This window comes from Cupressus sempervirens, chromosome 11, assembly GCF_028749045.1.
Source record: "Cupressus sempervirens isolate cs-2001-9-10 chromosome 11, ASM2874904v1, whole genome shotgun sequence".
Taxonomy (NCBI): Eukaryota; Viridiplantae; Streptophyta; class Pinopsida; order Cupressales; family Cupressaceae; genus Cupressus; species Cupressus sempervirens.
The window spans coordinates 196,594,602-196,616,978 of record NC_143128.1 but is presented as its reverse complement, the minus strand read 5'-3'; the positions used below and the strand labels follow the sequence as shown (position 1 = coordinate 196,616,978).

At 39.5% G+C, this 22,377-nt stretch overlaps 1 pseudogene; it reads left to right on the top strand.

Moving 5' to 3' along the window:
* Positions 1-390: 390 nt before the first annotated feature.
* LOC149528863 (peptidyl-tRNA hydrolase, mitochondrial-like) lies at positions 391-22,005 on the top strand (annotated as a pseudogene).
* The last annotated feature ends 372 nt before the right edge of the window (positions 22,006-22,377 follow it).

Genomic DNA, 22,377 nt, shown 5'->3' with positions numbered 1-22,377 from the left:
TTTTATTGCTCCAACCTGCAATGCAACAAAAAACAATTCGATTAGTCACCCAAAATCTTTCAAAATGAAAGCTTAACTATGGAATTTTTTTTTAAAAATTTTTTTATTCTTTTTGATATGCATAAAAATGCTTAGAATGGTCTATATCCTACGGAACCACTAAAAGTCAAATTATGATGAATAAACCTGCCAAAAACAAGTTAGAATAAAAACATACACTAGAAAATATTAAAAAAATGAACCAAGTAGATATCAGAGCGAACCCACGGCTTAAGAACATGTTCCCACACTTGCAGGAATGTGAGAACTATCAGTGAGAATGTGACAAATGTGAAGTAAAGTTTTGGTCAGACAGACAAGGCGATCTCGCTAGAGTTCTTGTTCGCGGGAATGACAATCTTGCTTCTCTCAGGCATGTTCCTGCAAGTGGGAATGATGATCCCACTAGAGGTTGATTTTGTGGGGATGCATTATCGCAAGCCTCCCAAGGCATGGAAATGTCAGGAAAAACTAGTGAAAACTTAAAATAAAACCAGGGACCTCATTTTGAACAGAGCAATCCCATTGGTTTGTGTCTTTTACAACGATCTCGCAATGTGGGAATGACAATTTCATAGAAAAATTAATGATTACAGATGAAAAGAATATAGTTCACATTCCCACAAGCCGGAATGACAATCTCACTATTCTCAGGCACGTTCTCGAAAGTGAGAATGACGATCTCGCTGGAGGATTAGTCGGTGGGGATGTAGAGCCAAGTGCAAGATATGTGGCAGAGGCTGATTTGTGATGAAGTGCAAACTCGCAGTCGTGGGTTCGCATTTTTGTCGAAGAGTAGCAGCATTCTCGCGTCACGCGGATGCAAAAAAAGTATTTTTTCTTAAGGTTGACTGGGTCAAAACTGTAGAACCAGAATCAGTATGCAAAGAACATTAACAAATGAAGTAAACATTCACAAACCAAAAACTAAATTCACAAATATGCTTAGACTAAGAAAGAAAATAAGAAGTGCAAAACTCACAAGAGAAAACACTCCATGCTTTCTTGATTCTGTAGATGTGTCCTTTTGTTGTGGATGTATGCTCAAGATGCTCAAAAGCTGCTTCAATGGAGATGGGTAATGGCAAATCGGTAGCTTTGTGAGCTCTCAATTTGGCATTATAAGGGTATGGTTGATGGCTTTGGTTCTCAAAATAGCATGGTAGCTTTAGCTCAAAGATTGTTGATGAAATGGCTTGGGATGGGATTCAATTTATAGGCTAAGGGGTAGAGAGATGGAGGGCTTAGATGCAAGGATGGATGAAGGCTTAAGGAGGGCTAAGATGCACTCAAAGGGGAGCACATGGATTGTGCTTGTTTAGCACCAATGGGAAGGTGACACTTGTCACAAGGAGGATGAGTGTGAGAGGGTAGGGTTAAGGGTTGGTTAAAGTCATGATGAGTGGGGTTGAGTATGTAAGAGGGATGTAAGAGGAATGAGTGTGGAAGAGGGAAGAGTGTGGAAGATGGGTGTAAGAGTCATGAGTGGGCTTGTAAGAGTCTTTATGTTTTGTAAGAGCACTCATGACTTAGTCATTGGGTTTTTTGAGGGGAGACTTTGGTTTGGATTAGGAAAGTCTTAAACTTGTTTAAGGAATGTGACAACATTAGGGGATGGATTAGGCTTGGGTTTAGGATTAGATTAGGGATGTTAGAGATGTGCAAGTGGATGGCATTAATGAGGGTGGGTGAGTTAGTGGCTAATCTTGGTTAGTATGGGTGGATGGGGTGGATTAGGCTAAATGGAGGATTAGAGATAGGTTAGGGGTTTTTGAATTTGAGGATTTCATTTATCAAATAGATTTATTTAATAAATGGGGATTTTTTGAATTAGATAGAAGAATAGGATTTAATTGATAAATAATAGATTATTTGATTTATCAATTAGGACTATAGATGATTAATTAAATTAATCAACTAGGGGATGACAAAGGATTAATTAAATAGAAATTTAATTAATAATGCCTTTAGATAACTAAATAGGATTACTAAAATAGTGTAATCAAATTTAGGTGTCTACATTTTGCCCCTCTTTGACATAGTGTTGAGACAACACTATTTCAAAGAAGTTTGAATGAAGACGACACGAAGAAGATGTTTTAGCAACAAGGTTGCCCCAGTCTCGAATAAGAAGAGGAGAGACTAGACTTAGATGATGCCCCCTCAAGAAGGCGGTGGGGAGAGAAATGAGGCTCGATGACTTCTTGAAAAGTACAAGAAATTGAGACGAGCTGGCGAAGAGAAGGGGCTGAATTAGCTCAAACTCTCACTACGGGAGAATGATAAAGGGAAATTAGAGGCACAATAGTAAAGCAAGCTTAACACTTTCCAAGATTGGGGGGGGAGATGGACGAGCGGAGTGCTATAAAAGGAATCCATTGAAGCTTTTTGAGCAGGGGGATACTTCAAAGAGAAGTACCACCATGTAGTTGAGCACTAGATTTGCTATAGGACTGTTGGTTAATTGCCAAGGTTACCAAGAACATCAAGGCCTTTTCACCAACCATCTAGAGGACTGACGAACTGACTCAAAAAAAACACACAAGGATTGCCCCAGTATCACACATGAATCCCAGAGGAAGCAGCGTGGAAACAACACTAGGTAACCCACAAGCAGAAAAAGAAAACAAGCAAAAGACCTGATCAAGACCTTACGCTCTAATTGCCCCATTCGCAGCATACCATGATATGGAAGATCATGGCAACCTTGAGGAGAGAACAAGGAGATTGCTTGGAAAAGATATTTCAAGACCCAAAAGGGAAGATCCCAAATCAAAAGAAAGTGAAAATCCAAAAGAGAACTGTTTGCCAATGAGATGGGTAGGATGAGGTACTAACGGACCAAGATCAGACATGAGGAAAGCTATATCCTGCAAAAATCTATCAGAGAGCACCTAAGCTAATGGATTCGGATGAGTGATGCATCTGGCAAGCTGAACTAAGAAGGATAGCACTTTGGTGACATGAGACCTAGCTAAAGGATGCATTGGAATAGCTAACCAATGTGTGCGATGTGTGCAAGATGTTGATCAAGGACAAACTGACACGAACGCTGGATAGATAAAATGATACTAAGCTAAAGAGGATATACAAGCTGATAGACCAAGATATGTTACAAATGTACAAGTTTGTTCATGTTTTTTTTTTTTTTGTGAGATGGAAATGTTTGTGAAGGATGGGGTGTCTATAATAGTTGATAGGTGGATAGGTAGATGGTTTGTGAAAAGCTTAAGGAAAATGGGATTCTGTGTGTGCATGTGATAGGATACAAGCTAGGATACAAGATCATTTACAAGATGGAATATGGTACAAGCTTTGGACAAGATTTGAATATATACAAGGTATGGTACAAGATTTACAAGGTATAATACCAGCTTTGGTACAAGATTTACAAGCTGTACAAGAGGTATTGACAAGCTCCATCAGATTTTGGATATTTGATTGGAACACCAAGGGAACAAGCGGGTGTTTTATGGGATGGTGGGTGGATGTATGAGGGATAGGATAGTGATAGATAATGGATTAGTCTTTAGCACACAAGGCGCCTGAATTACCAGGTTTTCACCAAGGTACCTATCCAAGGCGCTTGAATTGCCAAGTTTTCACCATTGGACGCTTATTTCTCTTTACTATTTTTTTCTTGTATTTTTCAAAAGCTGGGTATACCAAGGATCTTCAAGCATAGAACTTCTTGAGATGAATGATGTTAGTGGGATCATTCAAGAGTTCTCCTTCTGGTGTAGATAATTGATAGGCTCCAGAGCCAAAGGAGGTGGTAACCACATAGGGACCAAGCCATGTAGGTTCAAACTTGCCTTTCTTTTCTCGATCTGTTTGGACTTTCATATTTTCTTTGAGGACCATGTCACCTGGCTGAAAGTGTCGTGGGAGCACCTTCTTGTTGAAATTCCTTTTGAGACGAGTTTGATAGACTGTGAGATGGTCATAGGCTTGTTGTCTCTTCTCGTCTAAGAGATCTAGCTGGGTGAGTCGAGCTACTCTGTATTCTTCATCTGAGATTTGCCCTCGCAAAGATATGCGTAGTGAGGGAAGTTCAACTTCTATAGGTAATACTGCTTCGGCACCATAGACTAGGGAGTATGGAGTTGTGCCTGTGGATGTACGGAAGGAAGTTCGATAGGCCCATAGAGCCAGATTTATTTGAAGGTGCCAATCACGGCCGGAATCATTGACAACTTTCTTTAGGATTTTGAGGAGGGTTTTATTAGTTGCCTCTGACTGGCCATTACCTTGTGGAAAATATGGGCTAGAAAAGCAGTGATGGATGCGGAGGGAAGTGCATAATTCTTCCATGTTGAGATTTTCAAAATTACCTCCGTGGTCAGTGAAAATGGTGGATGGGATGCCGAAGCGGCAAACAATGTGGTACAAGATGAACTTGGAGACTTGAACTCCTGTAGCTGAGACTAGGGGGACTGCTTCCACCCACTTAGTGAAATAGTTTGTAGCTGTTATTATCCATTTATGTCCATCAGATGAGAGAGGGGTGATAGTTCCAACTAGATCAAGGCCCCAACAAGCGAAAGGCCAAGGTGGTGCAATAGGTTGTAGATCCTGTGCTGGAGCGCGCACAAGATTTGCATGCTGCTGACATGGGAGACACTTTCTGACAAAGTCACAAGAGTCTTCTTCAATGGTAGGCCAATTGTAGCCTGCTCTAAGGATTTGTCATGCTAGGACAATACCACTCGTGTGGGCACTGCAAAGTCCGGAATGTACTTCTTTTAATGCCATCGCGGCCTCATTTTCATCTAAACATCAAGAGAGAGTATCGTGATAACCCCGACGATATAGGGTATTGGCTATGATAACATAGTGGGATGATTTTTGCATGAGGTTCTGGCGTTGGGTACGTGTGAGGTGAGGGGATATGATACCATCGTTAAGGTAAGCGTGAATTTCATGGTACCAAGGGGATTGGGGACCAACCAAGATACAAACACGGTTTGAATCCTCATTCGCATAGGTAGGTGTGAGGAGCTGCTCAACTAAAAACTCATACTGTGTAGCTTCTTGGGGAATTTCCAAGAGCGAGCCGATAGTGGCCATGGCATCTTCTGCCTTGTTCTGCATTTGAGGCACTTGTGTAAACTGAAGCTTTGTAAAATGCTGGGTCAGCTGATCAACTAGCTCTTTGTAGGGTAATAGCTTTTCATCTTTGGTTTGATATTCATTTAAGACTTGTTTGATGATGAGTTGGGAATCACCAAAGACTTGTAACTCGGTGATATTCCATTCTGCAGCTATCTTTAATCCTGCTACAAGAGCTTCATATTCTGCTATATTGTTGGTGCTAGGGAATTGTAGCTTGAAGGCTTTTGGAATGTAATCTCCTTGAGGTGTAACTAATAATATTCCTGCCCCTGATCCATGAGAGGTGTATGAGCCATCAAAATAAAGCTTCCATGGGGGATGTTCTTCAATTAGGCAAATATGCTCATCTGGAAATTCTGTGAGCAAAGGATATGCATCTACTAGAGGTGCATCAGCTAGGTGATCTGCTATAGCTTCCCCTTTGATTGCCTTTCTATCCACATACTGGATGTCAAATTCACTTAGTAGCATAACCCATTTGGCCAAACGACCTGTAAGTGCTGTTCTGGAGAACATATACTTGAGAGGGTCAATCTTGGAGACTAGTTGGATGGTATGACTTAGCATGTAGTGGCGAAGCTTTTGAGTTGAGAAAACAACTGCCAAACAAGCTTTTTCCATAGGAGTGTAATTGATTTCATAACCAACTAGGGTTCTAATGATATAGTAGATGGCTCTCTCTCTGCTATAATCATCATGTTGTGCTAGAAGTGCCCCTAGAGCAGTAGGTGTTGCTGATATATACAAGATCAAGGGACGACCAGGAATCGGTGGAACCAAGATAGGGGGATTGGTGAGATACTGCTTGAGCTGATCGAAGCTGTGCTGACATAAAAGATCCCACTTGAAGTTCTCATTCTTCTTTAGCAAGTGTGAAAATGGTGTACACTTATCTGCAAGTTGGGAGATGAAGCGCCGGACAGATTGAAGTTTTCCCTAAAGAGAGCGAAGCTGTCGCAGTGTCTGGGGAGGGGGCATGTCTAAGATAGCCTTGACCTTTTTGGGGTCGATCTCTATACCCCGTTTAGAAACTATGAAGCCTAGAAGCTTGCCAGATGTGACCCCAAAGACACACTTCTTGGGATTGAGCATGAGATGATATTGGGCCAACCTATCAAAGACTTTCTCCAGGTCAGCAAGATGATCCATGAAGGTGTGAGATTTGACTAGGATATCGTCCACATAATCCTCCAAAATGCTATGGATAAGATCATGGAAAATGGCTGTCATAGCTCTTTGATAGGTAGCCCCAGTATTTTTTAGGCCAAAAGGCATCATGGTGTAGCAAAAGGTTCCCCAAGGGGTAGTGAATGCAGTCTTATGCTGGTCCTCTTCTGCAACTTGATCTGATTATACCCAGAAAATCCATCCATAAGGGATAGGATTTCATGTCCAGCTGTAAGATCTACAATCATATCTATGTTGGGCAAGGGAAAATCATCCTTTGGACAAGCTTTGTTAAGATCTCTAAAATCAGTACAAATTCTGATGTCACCGGAGGGCTTAGTGACAGGGACCATGTTGGAGATCCATTCTGAGTAGTCGATAGGTCGGATGACCTTAGCAGCTAACATTCTTTCTAGTTCAGCTTTGACTAGTAATGCCACCTTGGGGTACATTTTCCTAAGCTTTTGTCTGACGGGCTTGATCTTTGGATCGACTGCAAGATGATGAACTACAAGCTTTGGATCAAGTCCTGGCATGTCCTGATATGACCATGCAAATCGGCCAATGTTCTCTCGTAAAACCTCAAAGAGGAGGTCAGCTTGGTCTTGTGATAGGGATGCAGCAATGTGAACAATTCTAGGGATCTCTGAAGAACCAATGTTGACTTCTCTAGTATCCTCTATTAGAATAGAAGACACCTCTGGTCGATTATCTTGAGGAGGCAATACTAAATCCTCATGTTCTGCTTGTGGCTCTGAATTTTCTTGCTGAGGGGTTCTCTTCGCTACCTTAGCTAGTCCCAGATTTACCTTAGTTCTAGTTTTGGGTGTATCAAAACTAGGTTGGGGATTTTCTCCAAAATACCCCTTGGGATCTAGCTTGTAGATGTAGGCAGAATCTGGCTTTGTCTTCTTATGAGGAGTTTCAGCTCCCATGAATCTTAGAAGCGCTTCCTCTGATGCGAACTCATCAATATGTATGACACTTGGTTGGTCCCAATCTATGAGTTGTGGATGAGCAAGTGGTAGGTCAATGAGATGGATGGATAGTTCTCGGAGAACAGAGTCTCCTAGGAAGATTTGGTCTGGGATATCGTCATAGGCTCTCTTTTCAACTTCCTCAGGAATGTCTTTGATTTCAACAAGGTCGCGGTGGATGTTCGAAAAAGCGTGACCATTCTCGTTGGTGCCCCCAGTTGTGGGTATGCCAAAGCCAAGACTTGACTTTATTTCCCAATCATGTGCTTCGATGGGACATTGCATGCCCCTTTCTTCTGGTCCTAGTCCACCTCCTTGATAGTTCCATTTTTCAGTGACGAGCTTATGTTGTTGGGGATACTTTTGGCTGAAGTGATCAAGGCGTGCTTGATTTCTTGGAGGTGCATCCTTATGTAGCCAATTGTTGATATCTGGAGTGAGCTCCTCATGAAGAGGGGTTTTTGAGGACACAAAGGTGGTTGGGCCAAACTGTTTGTATTGAGGAGGTGGAATCTCCTTAGCTTTGTGATATGTTGGCCATCCATGGGTATGTGGATCAAGTGGGATTGCTCCGACAGCAAATGCATCTAATAGACTATATTCTCCACATCCTTTGTTGTTGATCTTTACAGTAGATAGGGTAGAGGCAAGGATGGTTTCTGCATTATTACAAGTGTGGGATGAGCTGGCGATGGCTGTGCCGATGTCTATTCCAGGGAAATGGTTTGTATATGAAGCTTCAACTGCATTGTAGTAAGCAAAGGGTTCTGGATCGGCATGGATGGTTACCTCAGTGCCTTGATTCGGAAATTTGATGCAGTGATGGTAGGTGGATGGAACGGCCTTCATAGCATGAATCCATGGGCGACCAAGGAGGATGTTAAATGGTAGGTTTAGATCAACAACATGGCAAACTGTCTCTTGAATGACTGTCCCAACCTTGATTGGTAGCAAAATACTCCCCTCTGTGGCCCTTTCCAAGTTGTCATAAGCTTTGATGGTGATAACCTCACTGATCATATCTGCCTCAGTACACCCAGCTTTTTTTATGAATTTTAGGGTGCAAATGTTCAAGGCTGATCCATTATCTATCATTACTCTTTTCACGGAAAAATTGGATACCATGATGGATATGCGAAGTGGGAGGGTGTGATCTGGCTCAACCGTGGGTATGTCGGTGGGTTTGAAAGATAGGGCACATGAGGATGAAAGGTGTCCAACAAGATTACGAAAATCAGTAGCATTGATATCAGAAGGGACATGGGATTCTATGAGAGCACTGTCAAGGATGTCTTTGTACACAGGACTAGTGCGGAGAAGCTCTAAAATGGATATTTGGGCTGGCATGTTCCCAAGGTGTTCCAAGATATTGTACCGGCTTTTTGATGGAGCTGATGGTGTTGATGAAACTGGTGGGCCTGCGATGTTAAATCGCGCTCTTCGAGTGGTGACCGCACACTCATTGTCTGGTCCTCGAATATTGATAACATTGACTGAAGGCTCTTTCTCAGATATACAACCTATAAGGCTACCATAGTCTATATAGGATGAAGTGTGGTCATTGTTCTTCCCATGCTGTTGGTTTGGCTGGCGGTTGTTGGTGTTGTTTTGGATAGGTGCTTTTCCAAGATTTTGGTTGTTGTGTGGAGGAAAAGCATTTTGATAAATTTGTAAGCCTGCATTGGGAGAGTTTTGGGCACCAACAGTGATTTCATTCTGATCAATGAGGTCTTGCACATAGTCTTTCAATTTCATGCATCTGAGGGTGGTGTGACCATTTACCCTATGGAACTTGCAATACTCATTGTCCTTGTACCATGCAGCTTTGGATTGGCTTGGATCAATTTGCTGGGTAGGAGGAAATTTGATAAGGTTTTCCTTAGCCAATTTCTCAAAAATAACATCCAATGGCTCACCAAGGGGTGTATAGTTTCTAGGTGCAGGTTGGAATCTGGGCTTTTTCCCTGCAGCTACATTGATGGCATTAGCTTGATTGTTAGACCCTTGAAAGTTGGGTTTTGTATTGTGGTTTTGATAGCTTTGGTTATTTCGTTGTTGGTAATTGGTAGCTTGTTGGTTGTTTGTTTGAAATGGTGGGTTAGACTGGTTTCGAGAAGGACCAATGATATTCACATGTCTGGTGTCAGTAACCCCATCTGTTGCAACATGCTTGTTTTTGTTCCAATACCTAGACTTGTCATTGGAATGTGATTGATTTTGGTTGGCCTCTTTGTAAATATTTACCACACCATCTTTTATGAGTCCTTGCTCAAGGATCATTCCTTTCTCTTTGATATCCTTATAGGTCTGCAAATAGTTCATGGTCATGTGGTGAGCCAAGCTGGGATGTGCATTATCAATAAACATTTTCACCACATGGCGTTCTGGCAAGGTGCAGGATATGCGGGTGGTAAGGGTTTGCCATCTTTGCAGGTATTTGGCAAGGCTTTCTCCACCTTTTTGCTTGGTGTGGACAAGATCAACTATTGATAGCTCTGTTTCAACAAGATGGGAATATTGGGCTACAAATGCCTCAGATAATTCAGCAAAGTTTTTAATTGTGCCATAGGGGATTCTATAAAACCATTCAAGAGCTGGTCCAGCCAAGCTTTTGGGAAAAAGGCGCAAGAGGAAGACATCATTGTATGCCACGTCCTGGCAATGCATGTAAAATTCTTTGATATGTGTGACAGGGTCTCCTTTTCCTCTGAATTTGTCAAATTTAGGTACCTCAAAGTGTTTGGGAAATGGTGTCATGGTAATGGCTCTGTGAAATGGGTAAGGACACACATTCTCAAACTTGAATGTCTTTGGATCATTCCCTTCTTGGATGGCTTTCAGAGCTGTCTTCATTTGCTCCCACTCTGAATTGATAGGTGATGGTTGGGGTGCCCCCAATGTAGGAGTGCCTTGAGGTAGGTATGTGCTGGATGGGGCCACTGAATATGGATGGTTATGAGGGATTTGCCGATAGGGATTGTACATTGTTTGGGCAGCTGCATGGTGGATGACGGGTTGTTGAGGGGGAGGTGGCGCATATTGCTGCATGTGCTGCGAGGCTAGCTGTTGATATGGGATTTGAGGTTGGGATTGAGGAACATAAGCTGGCTGTGGGATAAATGGATTGCTTTGTGGAGGTAAGGTATAAGGTGGTTGTGAGGCTTGGGGAAAGGATCAGAGGGCTTGTGGGGTTTGACCAATGTATGTGGGTTGTGCCCCCATTTGGGATGGCATCTGCAAATAATTGGTGGTTGGCTGGGGTGGTGGATTACCTCCTAGAAGTGGCATTGAAAAGTAGTTGGTAAGTGGAGGTAATGGATTAGTTGGTGGTGGAGGTGGTGGAAATTGAAAGCTTGGGAATGGAATTGATGGGGTTTGATAGCTTGGTGGCTGGATTTGGAAGCTTGGTATAGTGGTGGCGGGAGCTGGGGTCACTTGGGAGCTTGGTAGAAGATTGGCAGTAGCTTGTGGGATTTGATAGCTTTGTGGAGTGAAGGTAGTAGCTTGTGGATTTGTGGCTGGTGGTATTGAGCTCCCAAGACCTAATGGAAATGATGGGATTGTGCTTTGGGCTATGGTGAACAAGCTGGGGGCGATGAAAGGTTGATTACTTGGCCCCATGGGTGGCATCCCTGTTGTATATTGCTGAGGTTGGCCAAAGCTGCTAGCACTAATTTGGGAGATGGGTGGATTTGGAAGGCTAGGTGTGGGAGCAGCAGCAATAGTGAAGGGGGTGAACGGTGAGATGTTTTGGGTAAAGGGGGTTTGGAGTGGAGAGGTATGAACCAAGGATGGAGTGGTGGTGGCTGGGTTGGCTTGCGGCATGGAGATTTCAACTTGGGTGGATGATGGTATGTTTGGGTCTATTGGGTCATATGGATTGGCTGGAGGCTCTTCTTTTGGAATAAATTGAGGATAATTTGGATCATAAGAGCCTATGGGTGGTGGCAGCTGCCCAAACAATGGGTGAGATGGATCTGATAATGGAGGGGGTCTTCCAAAGTCAAAGGTTCCTACATTTTCCCTTCGAAAATTAGCCATGATTGTCTCTTTGTTTTTGTCTATAATGGCGTTTACCAATACTGCATTTCCTGGTTGGTTCATGAAAGCTTCAATGTCAGTAGGTGATGGCATAGCTGGCTCTGGGCTGAAGGATGGCTGAGTGCTCAAGGGGGGTGAGGCTGTTCGATCTAAATGATAGGGCTCCATTGTTTCTTTCTTCTTGGCTAAGCGAGTGACGGGTGGCATGAAAAAATGCTCCTAGGGATGAGATGCAATAATGCTGATGGATGCAAAAGGGGGAAGGCTTTTCTATGCAAATGATTTCCTAGGTTGAGGCAAAGCTATATGACAAAAACCTAAGGAGGATTGGGTTGGGGATTCTAACTTCAAAGATATGTTGTCAAAGTACAAAAGGTCTGCTTTCCTATGTGGAAGCTTGGTGGTGATTGTGTCAACTTAAGGATAGACTGATGATCCTTTAGGAAGAACACAAGATTGACCACTTGCGAATCCCAACCTTTAGCTCAAGGTGATGAGGGATAACAAGTGACAAAGCTAGATTACCCTAGACAAAGCTCTGTCAAAGGGATAACCTTGGTGAGATTGGTGGATTTGGAAGATTTTAGGAATGGCAAACTTTTAGCAAGGTGACAACAATTTTGAAAGTTTAGATGTGCAGATTTTCAATTACTAGCTAGATGGTATGACTCTAAATGAGATGGATGAGCTAATAATGCTTAAGGGGATAAGCTAAGATGGCTGGCTTTTCTACAAAGATGACTCTAAAGTGAAGCTTATCCAAGAAGATGTGGAGAAACAAGGGTGTCTAATCATAGAAATCATGCCTAGTTGGTAAGGCATAAGCAGGATTAACTCCTGGACGTTGGCTAAATTTGATGGTGCGCTCTAACCAGGCCTCTTGAAGTGCTTCGTCGGTAGCTTTGTCCTCTGCTTTGTGGAGTTTAGAAATTCGTGGGCTTGGTGTTATTGCTTTTCTCTTGGCTGAAAGTTCTTGGTATGCTAGAGATGGCTTGAGTTTGAATTTGTGAAACTTCTGTTTGGGTTTGGGTTGTTCCGACATAAATTCCTGAATCTGCTTGGCTTTGGGAAAAATCTCAGTTGTTTTGCTTCAACTTGTTCAACTTCAAAAATAGGCAGTGACTACGCTAAGTGTGCCCTAAGCTAGGATTGACCAAGTTTGGCAACATTCATTCAACAAGTAAAATAAAAACAAGCAATAGATAGGAACACCCAGATAGAAGTTTGTGGTTCTCAGAATGTGGTACTTGCGCCAAGGAGTGTGTATGTTCTACAAATGTTTCGATCAGTCACTCCAAACACATTAACATCCTAGATGGTTTTCTGCAAGGCAGACAATTGGTTTAGCTAGGGAGTCCTCGATATATGCAAGGTACATGAGGCCCAAATCCGTAGATGATACCAAAAGGATTTCACACAGCCGAGAGGAGCGGTAACCCACTTCTCCTCTTTCACTTCTCAAGGGTATAAAGTTCCTTGAGGCTTAGCCCGAATGACAAAATTTTGATCCCAAGAGAGGTGTCTTTCGATTCACCTCCCGATTCTTATACTCCGCCGGAACGCTGGAGTTGAGGTCGTCCAAGGGGTGATGAAATCCCCAAGCACGCCCCCTAAAAAAAGAAACAAGGTTTTGGATCCTAATCTTATGCACCCAAGATGGCCTCGAAAGACGACAAGGGGAGAGAAGACTCAGATGACCTTGGGCTAAAAAACACGCTTGTTCTTTTACCAACTGACTCTTATGTGTGCTAATCTAGACTTTGCAAGCACTCATGTTTAAGAGACAATGTTCAATTCCAACTTGAAGCGTCAACAAAAGTAAATCGATCGAAGAATGCACACAATAAGAAGAGTTAGGGTCAACAAAAGCAAACTCGCGCGCCCGGAGGCCCTCCACGTCAAGTATCGATTAATTTTCTTTAAGGCATTCAAGATTGAGTGTGAGTTTGTTTTAAGCCCAAAACAAAAGTGTGTGGGATTCGATTTCAAGCGCGCGCCCGGAGGCTCTCCACGTCAGTTGTTGTTCAATTTTAGTGCCCAAACTCAAAGTGTGATCGATTTAATCTAGAGTTTTGACCATTTAAGAATTTTGATAAAGTTAAAGCAAACGTTCAAAGACCAAGTGAGTGAGTTAGATTGTGGAACATTTAACACCTTTTTCAAGTAGACCCATCCCCATAAATGGCGCTGAGATTGCAACCAATGGTTAATATTTGATGGGTGATTAGAAAAGAGGTGAGTCCAAGGAACTACTCAAATTGATTTTTGTAAATTTGTATTTTAACTTAACAAAGTTTCTTAAATGTCCAAAAATCCAACTTTACCTAGATTGCATGTGAAAAAGAGATTTGTAATAGTTAATTGATCCTTGGCATTCAAGATTGGATTTTTTTGTTTTAAGCATGCATTCCAAAGAAAGTTGATTTTAATCCATGACATTCAAGAGTGTGTTTTTGAGCAACATTCATTCAATGAAAAATGTGTTTAACCATTCAAGTTCATTTTTTTTTTAGCAACATGCATTCAAAGACAAATGGTTAAACATTCAAGTTCATTTTTTAGCAACATGCAAACCTGCAAGAAACATGGTTAGTGGTTCCATATGTGCTCCAACCTGCAATGAGACAAAAAAAAGCAATTTAGTTAGTTAGCCAAAATCTTCAAAAATGAGAGCTTAACTATGGGAAAATTTTTTTTAACTTTTTTCAGCTACAAAGTGCAGAAATAATATAGCAAAAATGGAACATAAGAAAACAGAGAACACAGTCTGCCAAAATACAAAGACGCTGAACTACAGAAGCGCCAAAATACGAAGAGGACAAAACAGAGATGTCGATTTTTGCAGACACGGATTTTCGCAGACGTCGATTTTCGCAGACGCGAATTTTCGCAGATGTCAATTTGCGCAGACGCGGATTTTCGCAGATGTCGATTTTCGCAGACGCGAATTTTTGCAGAAGTCGATTTTCGCAGACAGAACAGGTTGCAGACGCCAAAACTGCGCCAAAAAAAAGCTGAAAAAGCGAATTTCTTTTTTTTTAGATGGTATTTCTTCTTCCTAAGTGCGTTCTTTAACCTGCAAAAACAAGAAAAACACCCTCACAACACACTCAAACAATAGCAAACATTAGATGGTTAGAAAAATGACATATAGATGAAAATAGATGATTAAATGACCCGTAGTGGGGTCCCACCGGGCGTGCCAAAATGTAGAACCAGAATCAGTATGCAAAGAACATTAACAAATGAAGTAAACATTCACAAACCAAAAACTAAATTCACAAATATGCTTAGACTAAGAAAGAAAATAAGAAGTGCAAACCTCACAAGAGAAAACACTCCATGCTTTCTTGATTCTGTAGATGTGTCCTTTTGTTGTGGATGTATGCTCAAGATGCTCAAAAGCTGCTTCAATGGAGATGGGTAATGGAAAATTGGTAGCTTTGTGAGCTCTCAATTTGGCATTATAAGGGTATGGTTGATGGCTTTGGTTCTCAAAATAGCATGGTAACTTTAGCTCAAAGATTGTTGATGAAATGGCTTGGGATGGGATTCAATTTATAGGCTAAGGGGTAGAGAGATGGAGGGCTTAGATGCAAGGATGGATGAAGGCTTAAGGAGGGCTAAGATGCACTCAAAGGGGAGCACATGGATTGTGCTTGTTTAGCACCAATGGGAAGGTGACACTTGTCACAAGGAGGATGAGTGTGAGAGGGTAGGGTTAAGGGTTGGTTAAAGTCATGATGAGTGGGGTTGAGTATGTAAGAGGGATGTAAGAGGAATGAGTGTGGAAGAGGGAAGAGTGTGGAAGATGGGTGTAAGAGTCATGAGTGGGCTTGTAAGAGTCTTTATGTTTTGTAAGAGCACTCATGACTTAGTGGTTGGGTTTTTTGAGGGGAGACTTTGGTTTGGATTAGGAAAGTCTTAAACTTGTTTAAGGAATGTGACAACATTAGGGGGTGGATTAGGCTTGGGTTTAGGATTAGATTAGGGATGTTAGAGATGTGCAAGTGGATGGCATTAATGAGGGTGGGTGAGTTAGTGGCTAATCTTGGTTAGTATGGGTGGATGGGGTGGATTAGGCTAAATGGAGGATTAGAGATAGGTTAGGGGTTTTTGAATTTGAGGATTTCATTTATCAAATAGATTTATTTAATAAATGGGGATTTTTTGAATTTGATAGAAGAATAGGATTTAATTGATAAATAATAGATTATTTGATTTATCAATTAGGACTATAGATGATTAATTAAATTAATCAACTAGGGGATGAAAAAGGATTAATTAAATAGAAATTTAATTAATAATGCCTTTAGATAACTAAATAGGATTACTAAAATAGTGTAATCAAATTTAGGTGTCTACAAAAACCACTTATAGGGTTGTATGTGCATTCCTACAGCGGTCAATAATACCCTGCAAGAAAAAACCAAAAGGCAAAGACACAAAATTTAAAGCACAAAATGTTAGTTTCCCATGGTTAGTAAAAACATGAAAAAGTATGTGAAACTAACAAAATGGAGAATAAAATGACCCTTGCGGGGTCCTACTGGATATGCCAAAATGTGTATATTAATATGTTAGCAAGAAACACTAATCTATTAAGAGAACAAAAAATTAACTAACAACACTAATATAACCTTTAAGAGAGACAAAGAGGAAACAAACTCAAATGAGAATGTGAGCCATTAAGGGGCTCTCTCAATGAGATTATTCTCTTGATTTATGGATGAATCTATTATGTAAATTTGGGATATATACTCAAGTTTCAAAATAGTTTCAATGGATTTGAGATTTTTGGTGTGGATGATGGCTTTGATATGGATTTGGCTTCTCAAACTAGCATTATAACTTTAGCTCAAGGATTGTGATGAAATGGCTTGAGAGGGGATCTAATTTATAGGCCAAGGGCTTGAGGGATGGAGGGTTAAGATGCAAGGAGAGATGAAAGCTTATGGAGGGCTCAGATTGCAGGAGAGGAGAGCACATGGATTGTGCTTCCTTACAATCAATTAGGGAGTGACACATATCACAGGGTGAGTGGATGGAGGAAAGGGCAAGGATGAGTCAACAAAGGAGGCTAAAGGCCTTAAATGGCCCTCATAATGGCTTGTAAGAGCTTTTAAGCGCATGTAAGAGCATTGAAGGCTTTGTGGTTGGGATAAAGTTTTATGGTTGGGATATTTTGAGGGAGGAGATTTTGATTTGCCTTAGGAAAGTCTTAAGCCCACTTAGGGAATGTGACAAGGTTGGGGGGGGGGGGGGGGGGATTAGGCTTGGTTTAGGATTAGATTAAGGATGTTAGAGATGTGCAAGTGGATGGCATTCATGAGGGTGGGTGAGTTAGTGGCTAAGCTAGGTTAGTATGGGTGGATGGGGTGGATAAGGCTAAATGGAGGATTGGGGATAAGTTAGGGGCTATTAGATTTGAGGGTTTTATTTATTAAGTGATTTTAATAAATTTGTGATTTTGGAATTAGATAGGAGAATAGGATTTAATTGATAAATGATAAGTTATTTGATTTATCAATTAGGAATATAGATGATTAATTAAATTAATCAGCTAGGGGATGGCAAAGGATTAATTAAATAGGAATTTAATTAATGATGCTTTTAGAGATAGCTAAATAAGATTACTAAAGTGGTGTAATCAAATTTAGGTGTCTACATTTCCAATCGTGACATAGTGACTCATCAAAAAAATTGGATTCTGTTGACACCTTTTGCACTTCGTTACCCTTAGTTCCTTTTTAGTTCTAACAACTCTGACATGAAACATGTGACTGAAACCTTTTGAAATAATGCACTTTTTGGTTACCATGCCTCCAATTCATGACACTACCAATCTATTTTGTAGTAGTCACTATGTTTCTATGGTTAAAACACTTGCATCTTTCTATAGTGATGATGTGACTGTCATAGACCTTATAAGGATCAAACGGTGTGAAACAATAAAGGAAGAAGGCACTTGGGGCACAAAAAATTTGTACAGGTCAAGGAATATTCAAATTTCAAAAAGCTTCATACTTGAATAAATTCAAAAAGAAACAAGACTTAGAGCTTGGATAGGGTTTTTTAAGGGTTGTTAAAAATTGCAAAATCATAGGACCAAACCCTAGCAAGTAAGCAATACATTCAAATTTGATTTTTTTTTAAAACCAAGATTAGAAGAAATTTTATTTGTAAAAAATCAGACCAACAGATAATAAGTGCACCATGCAAATGTCAAAGATGCTTCTGCAACAACAAGATCTAAGAAAAACCTCCAATATCTACAAACACTCAATAAATATATCAATGCCAAAAGAATCCCACTCAACCATGGTACCAATTCACACATGCTATCATAAAATCCATCTCCTAAATGAAGATCCTCTAGGTCTATATAGACAACCAAAGTGTCAATACAAAGTGAAACTAAGATATCCAAACCAAGAAGATACAAACCAAACTAGGAACTAATCCTACACTATCATCTCATCATTATGACAAGCTCCCACTAAAATTTGTATCTAAGCTATCGATAACATCATGATGAAAAAAACCATCCTCTAACCATGAGAATCAACCAAGGCATCAAACCATCAAAGAACTCAAAGTGCACATCATGAGCTCCTCAAAAGAAATTAAATAACCATGATCCTCAACCAAGAAGGTATACCACCATAACCAAATTAGGAATAAAAAACAATGAACATCAAGGATGTACCTATATATCCAATAATTTCATTTAAAAATCCATGGCACCATGATCACATTCATGAACAGAGCAACTAACTTTCAAAGTGTCCAATATATTAGCATAAAATAGTCAACCACAATCCTCCACCATGACTATACTTGGTAAAAACATCTCATCCTTTCTATATGAAGAAAAATTAGAAAATCATGTGACTTAGGGCATAGAAAACCCAAATCCAAGCCAATAATATGAATATGCATTAGTAATGAAAGATCAATGGGAAAATACAACCCATATCCAAACTATAAATACAATTTGTGAGTATAGACTGCTTACAACATTGTACAACTTGTAGACCCAACAAGTCATCATACATATCCAAACCAAACGCTCATAACCATATCATTGTGAGACCAATTTTAATTATGAACTGAGTATACAATGACATCAAATCCAAATCTCAAAAATATACAGTCATAAACTCACAATGCTACCATAGTCAATATATATCATAAACTATTTAGATTAATATAACATCAAATAAACCATGTCAAACCTACACCAAATCTAAACCAATATGTGGAGCTCTCCAAGAGCTTTCCTTTGACTAGTTAAAGTTTAAAATTTGACTTCATATGCCCAAGTTATGCCCTAATTTGTGCTCAAAATAAACAACATCTGACTTTCAGGCTCTTAAAACTTGACCAAATCTCAAAATCATAGAACTTAACTTGGACCAAGTTGTAATACTTTGAATTATCTTTCCAATGCCTATAAGAAGTCTACAATCCAATATCTTGAGAGAAAGTTATGGCCATTTTGCTAAGACAATCTTTCTACCATTTTCACAATGATTTTTTTTGTGACGAAAATTCTTACGAGATTAAATTTTATAGCCATCATTAGCTAAAACTAAAAAACTATTTTATTTCCTCTGAATATGGTTAATTTAGGACATATTATATATCAAAATTTATGAAAATTTCAACCCAGATCCAATGGTGAGGTCTATTTTTTCCCAAGAGGTCATTTCTACAAGCTCCCCCCTAAAAAACCTCATTTGAATAAAACATCCAAAATATCCTTTTGTCCAAAAATTTCACATGCTCAAAATCTACCAATATCCCATCATAACAACAAACTCAAAACTCTCATATTTGCAATAAATAACCTACAAAGTCCATATATCTTGCCATTTCTTTTATCCTCTCATGCATTCCCATGGATTCAATGTAGGGTTACAGCAACACAACCATAACTTTGATACCACTTGTAAGGAAACTTGCAACAAACAATATATCCATTTCCACATAACCCATAATAGATATGAAATACATATGTAATTGAACTTCACATGAAAGAGAATAGACAACATACCCACAAAAAATATGACACAAGATATACCCTGGGAAACTCTCACTGAGGGAAAAAAAGTCGGCCTCCAAAAGTATCCATCACCATGTACTATTCAACAAAAACACCATTGCAATACAACCATGGAAGCCTTCAAAACCATAACCACAACCAAGCAATCCATGTGAACAAGCATGAATCCAAACATCTGATGCCATGTTTCCAACCTTGAAAAATGCTCCCTTCGCTAAGCTGTCAAGCCTTGTCTCACTCGACTCTTTCCCTTGTGGCTGCTTATATAGTAGCAAGTCTCACAAAACCACCAAGTGGTACTACATAAACCATGTGCTAAAACCACTATTCTACCTAACCCATTGACCCCACATTAAATATTAGAAATTTAATTCTTTCCCCCAATATTAAATAATTACATGAAATATTATCACAATTGTACAATAAAACTCATCAAGTATATACCATGGGAATATTTACATGTTGCATGCCCATTTAGGTGCAACATTACATAATACAATAAAATAATACAATATAACAATATCATGCAATGTGTGCAACAACCATTGTCTCAACACCTATTTCCTAAATAGTTTGATCCACTACTCTGTTCCAAAAGCCCCTTCTAATTGACAACAACTTGTGGATTTTGAATTTTGATGGATCTAGATCCTGCTCCTACATTGGACCCATTTTATGACACCATTTCATCATACTAGGAGATAAAAAAATGTTGGATGTCTAACTAAACATTTTTTCATTGAACATGCATCAAACTTTGTGATGGACTCGAAGTCATCATAATATCAATGCTAAATGTTGTCAGTGGGTCATGGTTAAGTAGTATGTATAGGAAGCATGACTATTAATATTATTGTCATCTATATGACATCATATTATCAATAGTGAGATGATATTGAGTTAAATTTACCAACAAGGAAACCATCAAATATATTGCATTCTCATCATACATTATGCCAAAAATTTCTTTGATGTACATCATGTTGGGACTGAAAATTGCATGGCCAATTTTTAGTCCAATATTGAAAATTTTGAAGAATCAATGCCCTATGGATGTTTTTTATGCATATGTAGCCAGTTGTCAGTTTGAGGCCTAGATGGTGTTTTAGTGGCTTAAAATCTTTAATTTTACATATTCATGTGATCCACAATGTTATTTTTCTATCTTGAATCATTCGGTGAAGTCCCATTTTGAGCTAGTGTCAAAATTCACAATTCTGCCCAGGTGTCAAAATGCGTATTGTAGCCCAGTTTGTCTTTGAATATCTTTTACCCAAGAATGTGTCATGACTTTCCAATTTTGGGATGTTTATTGTACATATTGAAGAACATTTATTTCTATTTTCAGCCCATTTTGTATCTGTTTGACTAGGTTTCAAATCCCTCAAATTTGGTCATTTATTGTTTTGTGCATGTGTAGTTGTTCACAATTCTGGGGAGCCCTGTTTGACCAATTATATATTTGACCTAGTAGACCCAAATAAAGAAATTATTTTTACATTGTGTTCTAGGGTTCAGATACTTCATATGTTCTAATTTTGAGATCATGATGAATCAGTTTGATCAGTTTTCCAACATGATTAAAAACCTAGTTTACATTATTTTGTTATATCTAGATTGATTCATACCCCTATTTGGCACATTATAAATTTGATCCCATGATTGGTAAGCATAAATGGATTATACCATTATGTTGTGTCATGGAAATCCTAGAAGTATGCCAATTCTCAAGTCATGACGAATCCATTTGCATACTTTCTTATGTCCATCCGTTTACCAAAAATTACTGACACATTTCCTAGTTAAAAATTTCGAAATGCCTATTTTTAGAAATTTGCCAAATTTTTCCTCTTATTTTTCATAAGCCCTAATTATGGATTCTTATCCTTTGAATGGAAAAGAACCTATACCTTGGTTTTTAGAACCCCAAGTGATCAATAACCTAGTTTATAATGCCGAACGCAAGCCTAGTTTATGTTTTTTACCACTATTTTCCTACAAGATAATTTAAGTATGGATGTTCGACAGTTAAAATCTTTTGATTGGGAATTCTTCATGGGTTGAGAATTTATAGTATGGTGGAGCATGTAGTATTGAAGACTCATGCTAATTTTTGTGGCCTGGTTACTTGATTGAATAAGTTTTTAAGGCTAGTTGGCGGGCCTCCAAACACAAATTCATAATTTGCAGAATTGATTAAAACCAAGATATGAGAGAAAGAGGCACAATGTGGGATTTTGTGATGATTAATTATATTTCTCAAGAAACTAATATCTATATTGATTTGGTTCATTTTAAGGCACTATGTGGAAAAGGCCATATTGGTGATATACTAGTTTTCCTTGCTAAACCCCAAACTTACATGGACCTAAGTGGAGAATCAGTTGGTTCACTTATAGAGTATCATCGAATACCTCTTCATAATGTTCTTCTAACATTTTTATGATATGAGCTTACCATGTGGTGTTTTACACCTTAGTCCACATAGGGGTCATGGATATCATAATGGGCATTGGTAAACCTCCTTGCAGTGTTGATCCCAAGGCTTATGTGCTAGAGCTGTTCAATTTAAGTACTCATGGAATGATCACACCTTGAAAGTGCATAGTCCATGTTGGGAATTGAGTAGGAGGAAGACCAAAATTTCCAAAGGGGGAGTTTTTTGACCTTATGGTCAAACTATTTGTCAATTAGTGCTAAAACACTTAATCATTTGGTTGGTTACATTGTTGTTGAGCTTCATAGTGTAAATCAAGTTGTTGCAGTGTCAACCTAGCTGAAAGTAAGTTTTAACCAAGCAAAAAATAAGGATAGGGTCAACTGAGATAGCTATATCAACTAAGTAGAGCCAAAGTGGTGTTGACTAAGCTATAGTGTCAACCGAGTTCTACAATGTCTATAGAGTCATCAGTGCTAACCAAGTTCATGCCTACTCTCGAGTGATTAGTGTGGATTGATCATCAGTGTCAA